Source organism: Triticum dicoccoides, chromosome 5A (assembly GCF_002162155.2).
Source record: "Triticum dicoccoides isolate Atlit2015 ecotype Zavitan chromosome 5A, WEW_v2.0, whole genome shotgun sequence".
NCBI lineage: Eukaryota > Viridiplantae > Streptophyta > Magnoliopsida > Poales > Poaceae > Triticum > Triticum dicoccoides.
In genome coordinates, this window is record NC_041388.1 from 74413561 (window position 1) to 74426972 (window position 13412).

Here is a 13412-nt window from a genome sequence, read left to right on the forward strand (position 1 = left end):
CTTGTTTTGGACTCTAACTTGTATGATTTGAATGGAGCTAACCCGGACTGATGCTGTTTTCAGCAGAATTGCCATGATGTTGTTTTATGTGCAGAAAACAAAAGTTCTCGGAATGACCTGAAACTCCACGAAATATCTTACAATAAATAATAAAAAATCCTCGCCAAAGATGAAGACCAGGGGGCCCACACCCTTGCCACGAGGGTGGGGGCGCCCCCCTAGGGCGCGCCCCCTACCTCGTGGGCCCCTGGAGACCTCCCGACTCCAACTCCAACTCTATATAACTGCTTTCGGGGAGAAAAAAATAGGAGAGAAGAAATCATTGCGTTTTATGATACAGAGCCACCGCCAAGCCCTAAAACCTCTCGGGAGGGCTGATCTGGAGTCTGTTCGGGGCTCCGGAGAGGGGGATTCGTCGCCGTCGTCATCATCAACCATCCTCCATCACCAATTTCATGATGCTCACCGCCGTGCGTGAGTAATTCCATCGTAGGCTTGCTGGACGGTGATGGGTTGGATGAGATTTATCATGTAATCGAGTTAGTTTTGTTAGGGTTTGATCCCTAGTATCCACTATGTTCTGAGATTGATGTTGCTATGAATTTGCTATGCTTAATGCTTGTCACTAGGGCCCGAGTGCCATGATTTCAGATATGAACCTATTATGTTTTCATCAATATATGAGTGTTCTTGATCCTAACTTTCAAGTCTATAGTCACCTATTATGTGTTATGATCCGTTAACTCCGAAGTGACAATAATCGGGATACTTACCGGTGATGATCGTAGTTTGAGGAGTTCATGTGTTCACTATGTGCTAATGCTTTGTTCCGGTTCTCTATTAAAAGGAGGCATTAATATCCCTTAGTTTCCATTAGGACCCCGCCGCCACGGGAGGGTAGGACAAAAGATGTCATGCAAGTTCTTTTCCATAAGCACGTATGACTATATTCGGAATACATGCCTACATTACACTGACGAATTGGAGCTAGTTCTGTGTCACCCTATGTTATGACTGTTACATGATGAACCGCATCCGGCATAATTATCCATCATTGATCCAATGCCTACGAGCTTTCCATATACTGGTTTACGCTTATTTACTTTCCCGTTGCTATTGTTACAATCACTACATAATACCAAAAATATTACTTTGCTTTCATTACTCTTTTGTTACCGTTACCACCACTATCATATTACTTTGCTACTAAACACTTTGCTGCAGGTACTAAGTTTCCAGGTGTGGTTGAATTGACAACTCAGCTGCTAATACTTGAGAATATTTTTTGGCTCCCCTTGTGTCGAATCGATAAATTTGGGTTGAATACTCTACGCTCGAAAGCTGTTGCGATCCCCTATACTTGTGGGTTATCAAGACTAATTTCTGGCGCTATTGCCGGGGAGCATAGCTCTATTCTTTGAGTCACTTGGGATTTTATCTGCTGGACACTATGAAGAATTTGAAAGACGCTAAGACAACAATTTATCCCTCAACTACGAGGGGAGGTAAGGAACTGCCATCTAGCTCTGCACTTGATTCACGTTCTGTTATGAGTAAGCTTGCAACACCTAAACCTGCTTCTGCTATTCGTTCTGATATGTCACATGTTATTGATGATGCTACTTCTGCTATACATGATACTTATGATGAAACTACCTCTATGCCTGATACTACTATGCCACTTAGTGACTTTCTCGAGGAACGACTTGCTAGGGCTAGAGATATTGAAAATATTGAATCTGATTATGAAGATGAAAGTGATGATGAAGAATCACTTGTTATTCCTGAGGGTTATTTATTTGATCAAGAAGCTTCTTTAGCTATTTTAGCTTGCAAAGATAGATATGAACTCAAAAGGTTATTAGCTAAATGGAATAAGCAATCTCTAAATGCTAGGATGAGACCTGACCCTGCTTTTGCTACTTCACCTATCTGTGTTACTGATAAGGATTATGAATTCTCTGTTGATCCTGATATAATTACTTTAGTTGAATCTGATCCTTTTCATGGCTATGAATCTGAAACTATTGTGGCACATCTTACTAAATTAAATGATATAGCTATCCTGTTCACTAATGATGAGAGATCCCGCTACTTTTATATCCTCAAAATATTTCTGTTCTCATTAAAGGGTGATGCTAAAATATGGTTTAATTCTGTTGATCTTGGTTGTGTGCGTAGTCCCCAGGATATGATTTACTGCTTCTCTGCTAAATATTTCCCTGCTCATAAGAAACAAGTTGCTTTAAAGGAAATATACAACTTTGTGCAAATTAAAGAAGAGAGTCTCCCACAAGCTTGGGGGAGGCTTCTCAAGTTACTTAATGCTTTGCCTGGTCATCCTCTTAAGAAAAATGAAATACTTGATATCTTTTATAATGGACTAACCAATGTTTCCAGAGATTACCTGGATAGTTGTGATGGTTCTCTTTTCAGGGAAAGAACACCGGATGAAGCTGAAATCTTATTGAATAATATGTTGACAAATAAAAATAATTGGGCACCTCCTGAGCTAGCTCCTGGTCCAATTAATGATCCTATCCCTAAACCAACTCCGAAGAAGAGAGGTGTTCTATTTCTCAGTCCCGAAGATATGCAAGAGGCAAAGAAATCTATGAAAGAAAAAGGTATTAAAGTTGAAGATGTTAAGAATTTACCTCCTATTGAAGAAATACATGGTCTTAATTTACCGCCTATTGAAGAAACATATGATCTTAATCCTTTATTTATTGAGGAACCTCCAGACCCCAATAACCCGACACAGGTAGTAAAGGTAAATTCTCTCTATAGATATGATAAAGCTGGAATCCCTCCTACTAAAATTGCTAGTCAATGCTTGGATGAGTTTGATAATTTTATGTTTAAGCAAGAAGACTTCAATGCTTATTTTGGTAGACAATTAAAACAAGATGCTGATATGATTAAATACTTGGGTGACTATATGGCTAATATTAGAGGTGAACTTAAACTTGTTAGCAAACATGCTTCTATGGTTACCACTCAATTAGAACAAGTACTTAAAGCTCAAAAAGAATTGCTCAATGAGATGAATAGTAAGAAAAATGATTATGCTGTTAAAGTGGCTACTAGAACTGGTAGAATGACTCAGGAACCTTTGTATCCTAAAGGCCACCCTAAGAGAATTGAGCAAGATTCTCAGAGAAATAATATTGATGCACCTAGTTCTTCTAAAAGGAAGAAAAAGAAAAATGATAGAACTGTGCAAACTTCTAGTGAACCTATTGCTGAACCACCTGATAATCCAAATGGTATATCTATGTCTGATGCTGAAACACAATCTGGCAATGAACATGAACCTAATGAAAATGTTAATGATGATGTTCATAATGATGCTCAACCTAGTAATGATAATGATGTAGAAATTGAACCTGCTGTTGATCTTGATAACCCACAATCAAAGAATCAACATTATGATAAGAAAGACTTTGTTGCTAGGAAACATGGTAAAGAAAGAGAGCCTTGGGTTTAGAAACCCATGCCTTTTCCTCCCAAACCATTCAAGAAAAAGGATGATGAGGATTTTGAGCGCTTTGCTGAAATGATTAGACCTATCTTTTTGCGTATGCGATTGACTGATATGCTCAAAATGAATCCTTATGCTAAGTACATGAAAGATATTGTTACAAATAAAAGAAAGATACCTGAAGCTGAAATTTCCACCATACTTGCTAATTTACTTTTAAGGGTGGAATACCAAAGAAACTTGGAGATCCAGGAATACCTACTATACCATGCTCCATTAAAAGAAACTATGTTAAAACTGCTTTATGTGATCTTGGAGCCGATGTTAGTGTTATGCCTCTCTCTTTATATCATAGACTTGACTTAAATAAGTTAACACCTACTGAAATATCTTTGCAAATGGCTGATAAATCAACTGCTATACCTGTCGGTATTTGTGAGGACGTGCCTGTTGTGGTTGCAAACGTTACTATTTTAATGGACTTTGTTATTCTTGATATTCCCGAGGACGATAGTATGTCTATTATTCTTGGAAGACCTTTTCTTAATACTGCAGGGGCTGTTATTGATTGCAACAAAGGCAATGTCACTTTTCATGTTAGTGGTAATGAGCATACGGTACACTTTCCGAGGAAACAACCTCAAGTTCATAGTATCAATTCTATTGGAAAAATTCCATCGATTATATTTGGAGGTTTTGAATTTCCTCTTCCTACTGTCAAGAAGAAATATGATATACTTACTATTGGGGATGTGCATATCCCCGTTGAGGTAACCTAGTGTTATTCGAAATTTCTCCGGTTTCATGTTAATCGGAATGAGTTTGTTAACAAGACTTGATCAACCTTGTTAGTGGATTCCTTTTGACGAGCATGAGATGGATGAAACCAGAAGCACAACCTTTTGTACCCCACTTTCACTTTCTATTATTTATATTAAATAAAGTAAAAATAAATAATTTTCTGGCTGTTATTTAATTATCTGTGCAATATAAAAATACCTCGAAAATAAAAGTTCTCCAAATGCCCTGAAAATTAAATATGATTTTTTATAGAATATTTGAGGATTTATGGAACAAAGAACACACCAGGAGGGCCAACCACCTTGCCACGAGGGTGGAGGGCGCGCCCCCCTGCCTCATGGGCCCACGGTGGCCCTCCTCCCCTTATTCCTGCACCCATCCTCTTCTTCTTCCTCCCACAAACACGAAAAACCAACTCAAACCCGAGTCCAAGCTCGTTTTGCTGCCATTTTCGATCTCCTTACTCAAAGCACCTCTCACAAAACTGCTTGGGGAGATTGTTCCTTGGTATGTGACTCCTCCATTGGTCCAATTAGTTTTTGTTCTAGTGCTTTATTCATTGCAAATTTTTGCTGCTTAGATGACCCTGTTCTTGAGCTTGCATGTCAAATTTATATGGTCAAAAGTAGTTTTGATGCATGATATAGGCTCTAGGCACTTGTAGGAGTAGTTGTTATCAATATTATTGAGTTTGGTTTACTTTTATTTTGAAGTTACTAAAAATTTCAGAATTTTTCAGAAAATGATGAGGAGATTATTGAGGGGCTCATCGAGCCAAAACTCGAAGGAAAAGGCACCGAAGCCTAAGTATAATTTGCCGCGCACTTCGGAGGTTCGGGCGTGTGAATGGCCTTCCGAGGATTTCTTAAGAGCAGCCGGGATTTATGAAGATTTTCATGAGTTGGCTCATAATGCAGGCCTCACCGCTTTCCTCCACAACCAATGCGATCAGTATCCCTTACTCACAAATACCCTTGTGCAAAACTTTCATTTTCATTCTAGGAACTCACCACCTATGGTGGAGTTTCATTTATATGATGAGCATAAGGAGATGTCACTTTATGACTTTTGTCGGATTTGTTTAGTCCCTTTTGAGGGCAAGACAGAAGAACCACATCGTGATGATGTGGAGGGATTTATTAATACTATCACTATAGGGGAAACTAGGAAGGTTTCCGATGCACGAATCACTAGCATACATTTTCCTGTCTTACGTTACTTTGCATTATTTGCTAGTCGTTGCTTAATTGGTCGCGGAAACTATGGAAACCTTAGTATCCCTGATATTATTATTTTGCTCCAAGGTTTATACAGTGATAACACTTTTAGTATGGGCGGCATTATTGCTAGACGGTTAAGTATGAACTGTACTAAGGGTCCCATCTTTGGAGGCATCTATGCTACACACCTAGCTGCACATTTTAACATACCTATTATGCATGCTGAAAAGGAAGAAAAAATGTTGCCTCGTGTTTATTTAGATTATAAAAGTATGGTGGCACATGATTTTATTATTAAGAATAGGGCAGGAGAGCTTAAATATCAATTGTTTTTTAATAAACATCATCCTGAGACTATTACCTTGCCTGCTCCTTCTTTGTTTGATTTGACTGTAGGCACGTACCTTGTTCCGTTGACGGCTATCCACGCCTACCGGAACCCTGCACCAGCCGAGGAGCCAGAACCGGAACCACAATTTGATCCTTCACGACAGTCTAACTATCAGTGGGATCCGTAGATGATTGCCAGCCAGTGGCAATCGGAGCCTGTTGGAAATATGCCCTAGAGGCAATAATAAAAGCATTATTATTATATTTCCTTGTTCATGATAATTGTCTTTATTCATGCTATAATTGTGTTATCCGGAAATCGTAATACATGTGTGAATAACAGACACCAACATGTCCCTAGTGAGCCTCTAGTTGACTAGCTCGTTGATCAACAGATAGTCATGGTTTCTTGACTATGGACACTGGATGTCATTGATAACGAGATCACATCATTGGGAGAATGATGTGATGGACAAGACCCAATCCTAAACATAGCACAAGATCGTATAGTTCGTTTGCTAGAGTTTTCCAATGTCAAGTATCTTTTCCTTAGACCATGAGATCGTGTAACTCCCAGATACCGTAGGACTGCTTTGGGTATGCCAAACGTCACAACGTAACTGGGTGACTATAAAGGTAGACTACGGGTATCTCCGAAAGTGTCTGTTGGGTGACATGGATCAAGACTGGGATTTGTCACTCCGTATGACGGAGAGGTATCACTGGGCCCACTCGGTAATGCATCATCATAATGAGCTCAGAGTGACCAAGTGTCTGGTCACGGGATCATGCATTATGGTACGAGTAAAGTGACTTGCCGGTAACGAGATTGAACAAGGTATTGGGATACCGACGATCGAATCTCGGGCAAGTAACATATCGATAGACAAAGGGAATAGCGTACAGGATTGATTGAATCCTCGACATCGTGGTTCATCCGATGAGATCATCGTGGAGCATGTGGGAGCCAACATGGGTATCCAGATCCCGCTGTTGGTTATTGACCGGAGAGTCGTCTCGGTCATGTCTGCTTGTCTCCCGAACCCGTAGGGTCTACACACTTAAGGTTCGGTGACGCTAGGGTTATGAAGATATGTATATGCAGAAACCCGAATGTTGTTCGGAGTCCCGGATGAGATCCCGGACGTCACGAGGAGTTCCGGAATGGTCCGGAGGTAAAGAATTATATATAGGAAGTGCTATTTCGGGCATCGGGACAAGTTTCGGGGTTATCGGTATTGTACCGGGACCACCGGAAGGGTCCCGGGGGTCCACCGGGTGGGGCCACCTGTCCCGGGGGGGCACATGGGCTGTAGGGGGTGCGCCTTGGCCTAGATGGGCCAAGGGCACCAGCCCCTATAGGCCCATGCGCCTAGGGTTTCCACCATGGAAGAGTCCATGTGGTGGAAGGCACCCCTAGGTGCCTTGGGGGGAGGGAAACCTCCCCTTGGCCGCCGCCCCCCCTAGTAGATCTCATCTACTAGGGCCGGCGCCCCCCCTGGCACCCCTATATATAGTGGGGGGGGGAGAGGAGGGATTTCACACCAGCCCCTGGCGCCTCCATCTCCCCCCGTTACGTCTCTCCCTCGTAGTCTCGGCGAAGCCCTGCTGCTGTGACGCCCTGCATCCACCACCACGCCGTCGTGCTGCTGGATCTTCATCAACCTCTCCTTTCCCCTTGCTGGATCAAGAAGGATGAGACGTCTCCCGTCCCGTACGTGTGTTGAACGCGGAGGTGTCGTCCGTTCGCCGCTGGTCATCGGTGATTTGGATCACGTCGAGTACGACTACATCATCACCGTTCTTTTGAACGCTTCCGTGCGCGATCTACAAAGGTATGTAGATGCATCTAATCACTCGTTGCTAGATGAACTACTAGATGATCTTGGTGAAACGAGTAGGAAAATTTTTGTTTTCTGCAACGTTCCCCAACAGTGGCATCATGAGCTAGGTCTATGCGTAGTTCTTCTTGCGCGAGTAGAACACAATTTGTTGTGGGCGTAGATTTGTCAACTTTCTTGCCGTTACTAGTCCTTTCTTGCTTCAGCGGTATTGTGGGATGAAGCGGCCCGGACCAACCTTACACGTACGCTTACGTGAGACCGGTTCCACCGACTAACATGCACTAGTTGCATAAGGTGGCTGGCGGGTGTCTGTCTCTCCTACTTTAGTTGGAGCGGAATCGATGAACAGGGTCCTTATGAAGGGTAAATAGAAGTTGACAAATCACGTTGTGGCTTTAACGTAGGTAAGAAAACGTTCTTGCTAGAACCCTAATTCAGCCACATAAAACTTGCAACAACAATTAGAGGACGTCTAACTTGTTTTTGCAGCAAGTGGTTTGTGATATGATATGGCCAAAGTTGTGATGAATGATGAATGATCTATATGTGATGTATGAGATGTTCATGCTATTGTAATAGGAATCACGACTTGCATGTCGATGAGTATGACAACCGGCAGGAGCCATAGGAGTTGTCTTTATTCTTTTATATGACCTGCGTGTCATCAAGAAACGCCATGTAAATTACTTTACTTTATTGCTAAACGCGTTAGCCATAGTAGTAGAAGTAATAGTTGGCGAGCAACTTCATGGAGACACAATGATGGAGATCATGATGATGGAGATCATGGTGTCAAGCCGGTGACAAGATGATCATGGAGCCCCAAGATGGAGATCAAAGGAGCTATGTGATATTGGCCATATCATGTCACGTTTATTATTTGATTGCATGTGATGTTTATCATGTTTTGCATCTTGTTTACTTAGAACGACGGTAGTAAATAAGGTGATCCCTCATACTAATTTCAAGAAGTGTTCCCCCTAACTGTGCACCGTTGCGACAGTTCGCTGTCTCAAAACACCACGTGATGATCGGGTGTTTTATTCAGACGTTCACATACAACGGGTGTAAGACAGATTTACACATGCAAACACTTAGGTTGACTTGACGAGCCTAGCATGTACAGACATGGCCTCGGAACACAGAAGACCGAAAGGTCGAGCATGAGTCGTATAGAAGATACGATCAACATGAAGATGTTCACCGATGTTGACTAGTCCGTCTCACGTGATGATCGGACACGGTCTAGTTTAACTCGGATCATGTAATACTTAGATGACTAGAGGGATGTCTAATCTAAGTGGGAGTTCATTAATAATTTGATTAGTTGAACTTAATTATCATGAACTTAGTCTAAATATTTTACAATATGTCTTGTAGATTAAATGGCCAACGTAGTCCTCAACTTCAACGCGTTCCTAGAGAAAACCAAGCTGAAAGACGATGGCAGCAACTATACGGACTGGGTCCGGAACCTGAGGATCATCCTCATAGCTGCCAAGAAAGATTATGTCCTACAAGCATCGCTTGGTGACGCACCCGTTCTCCCTGCAGAACAAGATGTTATGAACGCTTGGCAGGCACGTTCTGATGACTACTCCCTCGTTCAGTGCGGCATGCTTTACAGCCTAGAGCCGGGGCTCCAAAAGCGTTTTGAGAGACATGGAGCATATGAGATGTTCGAAGAGCTGAAAATGGTTTTCCAAGCTCATGCCCGGGTCGAGAGATATGAAGTCTCCGACAAATTCTTCAGCTGTAAGATGGAGGAAAACAGTTCTGTCAGTGAGCACATACTCACTATGTCTGGGTTGCATAACCGCTTGACTCAGCTGGGAGTTAATCTCCCGGATGATGTGGTCATTGACAGAATCCTCCAGTCGCTTCCACCAAGCTACAAGAGCTTTGTGATGAACTTCAATATGCAGGGGATGGAAAAGACCATTCCTGAAGTATTTGCTATGCTGAAATCAGCAGAGGTAGAAGTCAGGAAAGAACATCAAGTGTTGATGGTCAATAAAACCACTAAGTTCAAGAAAGGCAAGGGTAAAAAGAACTTCAAGAAGGACGGCAAGGAGGTTGCCGCGCCCAGCAAGCAAGCTACCGGGAAGAAGCCAAAGAATGGACCCAAGCCCGAGACTGAGTGCTTTTATTGCAAGGGAAGCGGTCACCGGAAGCGGAACTGCCCCAAGTACTTAGCGGATAAGAAGGCCGGCAAAACAAAAGGTATATGTGATATACATGTAATTGATGTGTACCTTACTAGTGCCCGTAGTAGCTCCTGGGTATTTGATACCGGTGCAGTTGCTCACATTTGTAACTCAAAGCAGGGGCTGCGGAATAAGCGGAAACTGGCAAAGGACGAGGTGACGATGCGCGTCGGGAATGGTTCCAAGGTCAATGTGATCGCCGTCGGCACGCTACCTCTGCATCTCCCTTCGGGATTAGTTTTAAACCTTAATAATTGTTATTTAGTGCCAGCTTTGAGCATGGACATTGTATCGGGATCTCGTTTAATTCGAGATGGCTACTCTTTTAAATCTGAGAATAATGGTTGTTCCATTTTTATGAGAGATATGTTTTATGGTCATGCTCCTATGGTGAATGGTTTATTCTTTATGAATCTCGAACGTGATGCTACACATGTTCATAATGTGAGTACCAAAAGAAGTAAGGTTGATAATGATAGTCCCACATACCTGTGGCACTGCCGCCTTGGTCACATAGGTGTCAAACGCATGAAGAAGCTCCATGCTGATGGACTATTAGAGTCTCTTGATTATGAATCATTTGACACATGCGAACCATGCCTTATGGGTAAAATGACCAAGACTCCGTTCTCAGGAACAATGGAGCGAGCAACCGACTTATTGGAAATCATACATACTGATGTGTGCGGTCCAATGAGTGTTGAGGCTCGCGGTGGCTATCGTTATATTCTCACCCTCACTGATGATTTAAGTAGGTATGGGTATATCTACTTAATGAAACACAAGTCTGAAACCTTTGAAAAGTTCAAGGAATTTCAGAGTGAGGTTGAAAATCAACGTGACAGGAAAATCAAGTTTCTACGATCAGATCGTGGAGGAGAATACTTGAGTCACGAGTTTGGGGCACACTTAAGAAAATGTGGAATAGTTTCACAACTCACGCCGCCTGGAACACCTCAGCATAATGGTGTGTCCGAACGTCGTAATCGCACTCTATTAGATATGGTGCGATCTATGATGTCTCTTACCGATTTATCGCTTTCTTTTTCGGCCTATGCTTTAGAGACTGCCGCATTCACTTTAAATAGGGCTCCATCAAAATCCGTTGAGATGACACCGTATGAATTATGGTTTGGGAAGAAACCTAAGCTGTCGTTTCTAAAAGTTTGGGGATGCGATGCTTATGTCAAGAAACTTCAACCTGAAAAGCTCGAACCCAAGTCGGAAAAATGCGTCTTCATAGGATACCCAAAAGAAACTATTGGGTACACCTTCTACCTCAGATCCGAAGGCAAGATCTTTGTTGCCAAGAATGGGTCCTTTCTGGAGAAAGAGTTTCTCTCGAAAGAAGTAAGTGGGAGGAAAGTAGAGCTTGATGAAGTATTACCTCTTGAACCGGAAAATGGCGCAACTCAAGAAAATGTTCCTGAGGTGCCTGCACCGACTAGAGAGGAAGTTAATGACAATGATCAAGATACTTCTGGTCAAGCCCCTACTGAAATTCGAAGGTCCACAAGGACACGTTCCGCACCAGAGTGGTACGGCAACCCTGTCTTGGAAATCTTGCTGTTAGACAACGGTGAACCTTCGAACTATGAAGAAGCGATGGCGGGCCCGGATTCTGACAAATGGCTAGAAGCCATGAAATCCGAGATAGGATCCATGTATGAAAACGAAGTATGGACTTTGACTGACTTGCCCATTGAGCGGCGAGCCATAGAAAATAAATGGATCTTTAAGAAGAAGACAGACGCGGATGGTAATGTGACCATCTATAAAGCTCGGCTTGTCGCTAAGGGTTATCGACAAGTTCAAGGGGTTGACTACGATGAGACTTTCTCACCGATAGCGAAGCTAAAGTCCTTCCGAATCATGTTAGCAATTGCCGCATTCTATGATTACGAAATATGGCAAATGGACGTCAAAACGGCATTCCTTAATGGTTTCCTTAAGGAAGAATTGTATATGATACAGCCGGAAGGTTTTGTCGATCCTAAGAATGCTGACAAAGTGTGCAAGCTCCAACGCTCGATTTATGGGCTGGTGCAAGCATCTCGGAGTTGGAACATTCGCTTTGATGAGATGATCAAAGCGTTTGGGTTTACACAGACTTATGGAGAAGCCTGCGTTTACAAGAAAGTGAGTGGGAGCTCTGTAGCATTTCTCATATTATATGTAGACGACATACTTTTGATGGGAAATGATATAGAACTCTTGGACAGCATCAAGGCCTACTTGAATAAAAGTTTTTCAATGAAGGACCTTGGAGAAGCTGCTTATATATTAGGCATCAAAATCTATAGAGATAGATCGAGACGCCTCATAGGTCTTTCACAAAGCACATACCTTGATAAGATATTGAAGAAGTTCAATATGGATCAATCCAAGAAGGGGTTCTTACCTGTGTTACAAGGTATGAAATTGAGCTCAGCTCAATGTCCGACCACGGAAGAAGATATAGAAGAGATGAGCGTCATCCCTTATGCCTCAGCCATAGGTTCTATTATGTATGCCATGCTGTGTACCAGACCTGATGTTAACCTTGCCGTAAGTTTGGTAGGAAGGTACCAAAGTAATCCCGGCAAGGAACACTGGACAGCAGTCAAGAATATCCTGAAGTACCTGAAAAGGACTAAGGAAATGTTTCTCGTTTATGGAGGTGACGAAGAGCTCGTCGTAAAGGGTTACGTCGACGCTAGCTTCGACACAGATCTGGATGACTCTAAGTCACAAACCGGATACGTGTATATTTTGAATGGTGGGGCAGTAAGCTGGTGCAGTTGCAAGCAAAGCGTCGTGGCGGGATCTACATGTGAAGCGGAGTACATGGCAGCCTCGGAGGCAGCACATGAAGCAATATGGGTGAAGGAGTTCATCACCGACCTAGGAGTCATACCCAATGCGTCGGGGCCGATCAAGCTCTTCTGTGACAACACTGGAGCTATTGCACTTGCCAAGGAGCCCAGGTTTCACAAGAAGACAAGGCACATCAAGCGTCGCTTCAACTCCATTTGTGAAAATGTTCAAGATGGAGACATAGAGATTTGTAAAGTACATACGGACCTGAATATAGCAGATCCGTTGACTAAACCTCTCCCTAGAGCAAAACATGATCAACACCAGAATTCCATGGGTGTTCGATTCATCACAATGTAACTAGATTATTGACTCTAGTGCAAGTTGGAGACTGTTGGAAATATGCCCTAGAGGCAATAATAAAAGCATTATTATTATATTTCCTTGTTCATGATAATTGTCTTTATTCATGCTATAATTGTGTTATCCGGAAATCGTAATACATGTGTGAATAACAGACACCAACATGTCCCTAGTGAGCCTCTAGTTGACTAGCTCGTTCATCAACAGATAGTCATGGTTTCCTGACTATGGACACTCGATGTCATTGATAACGAGATCACATCATTGGGAGAATGATGTGATGGACAAGACCCAATCCTAAACATAGCACAAGATCGTATAGTTCGTTTGCTAGAGTTTTCCAATGTCAAGTATCTTTTCCTTAGAC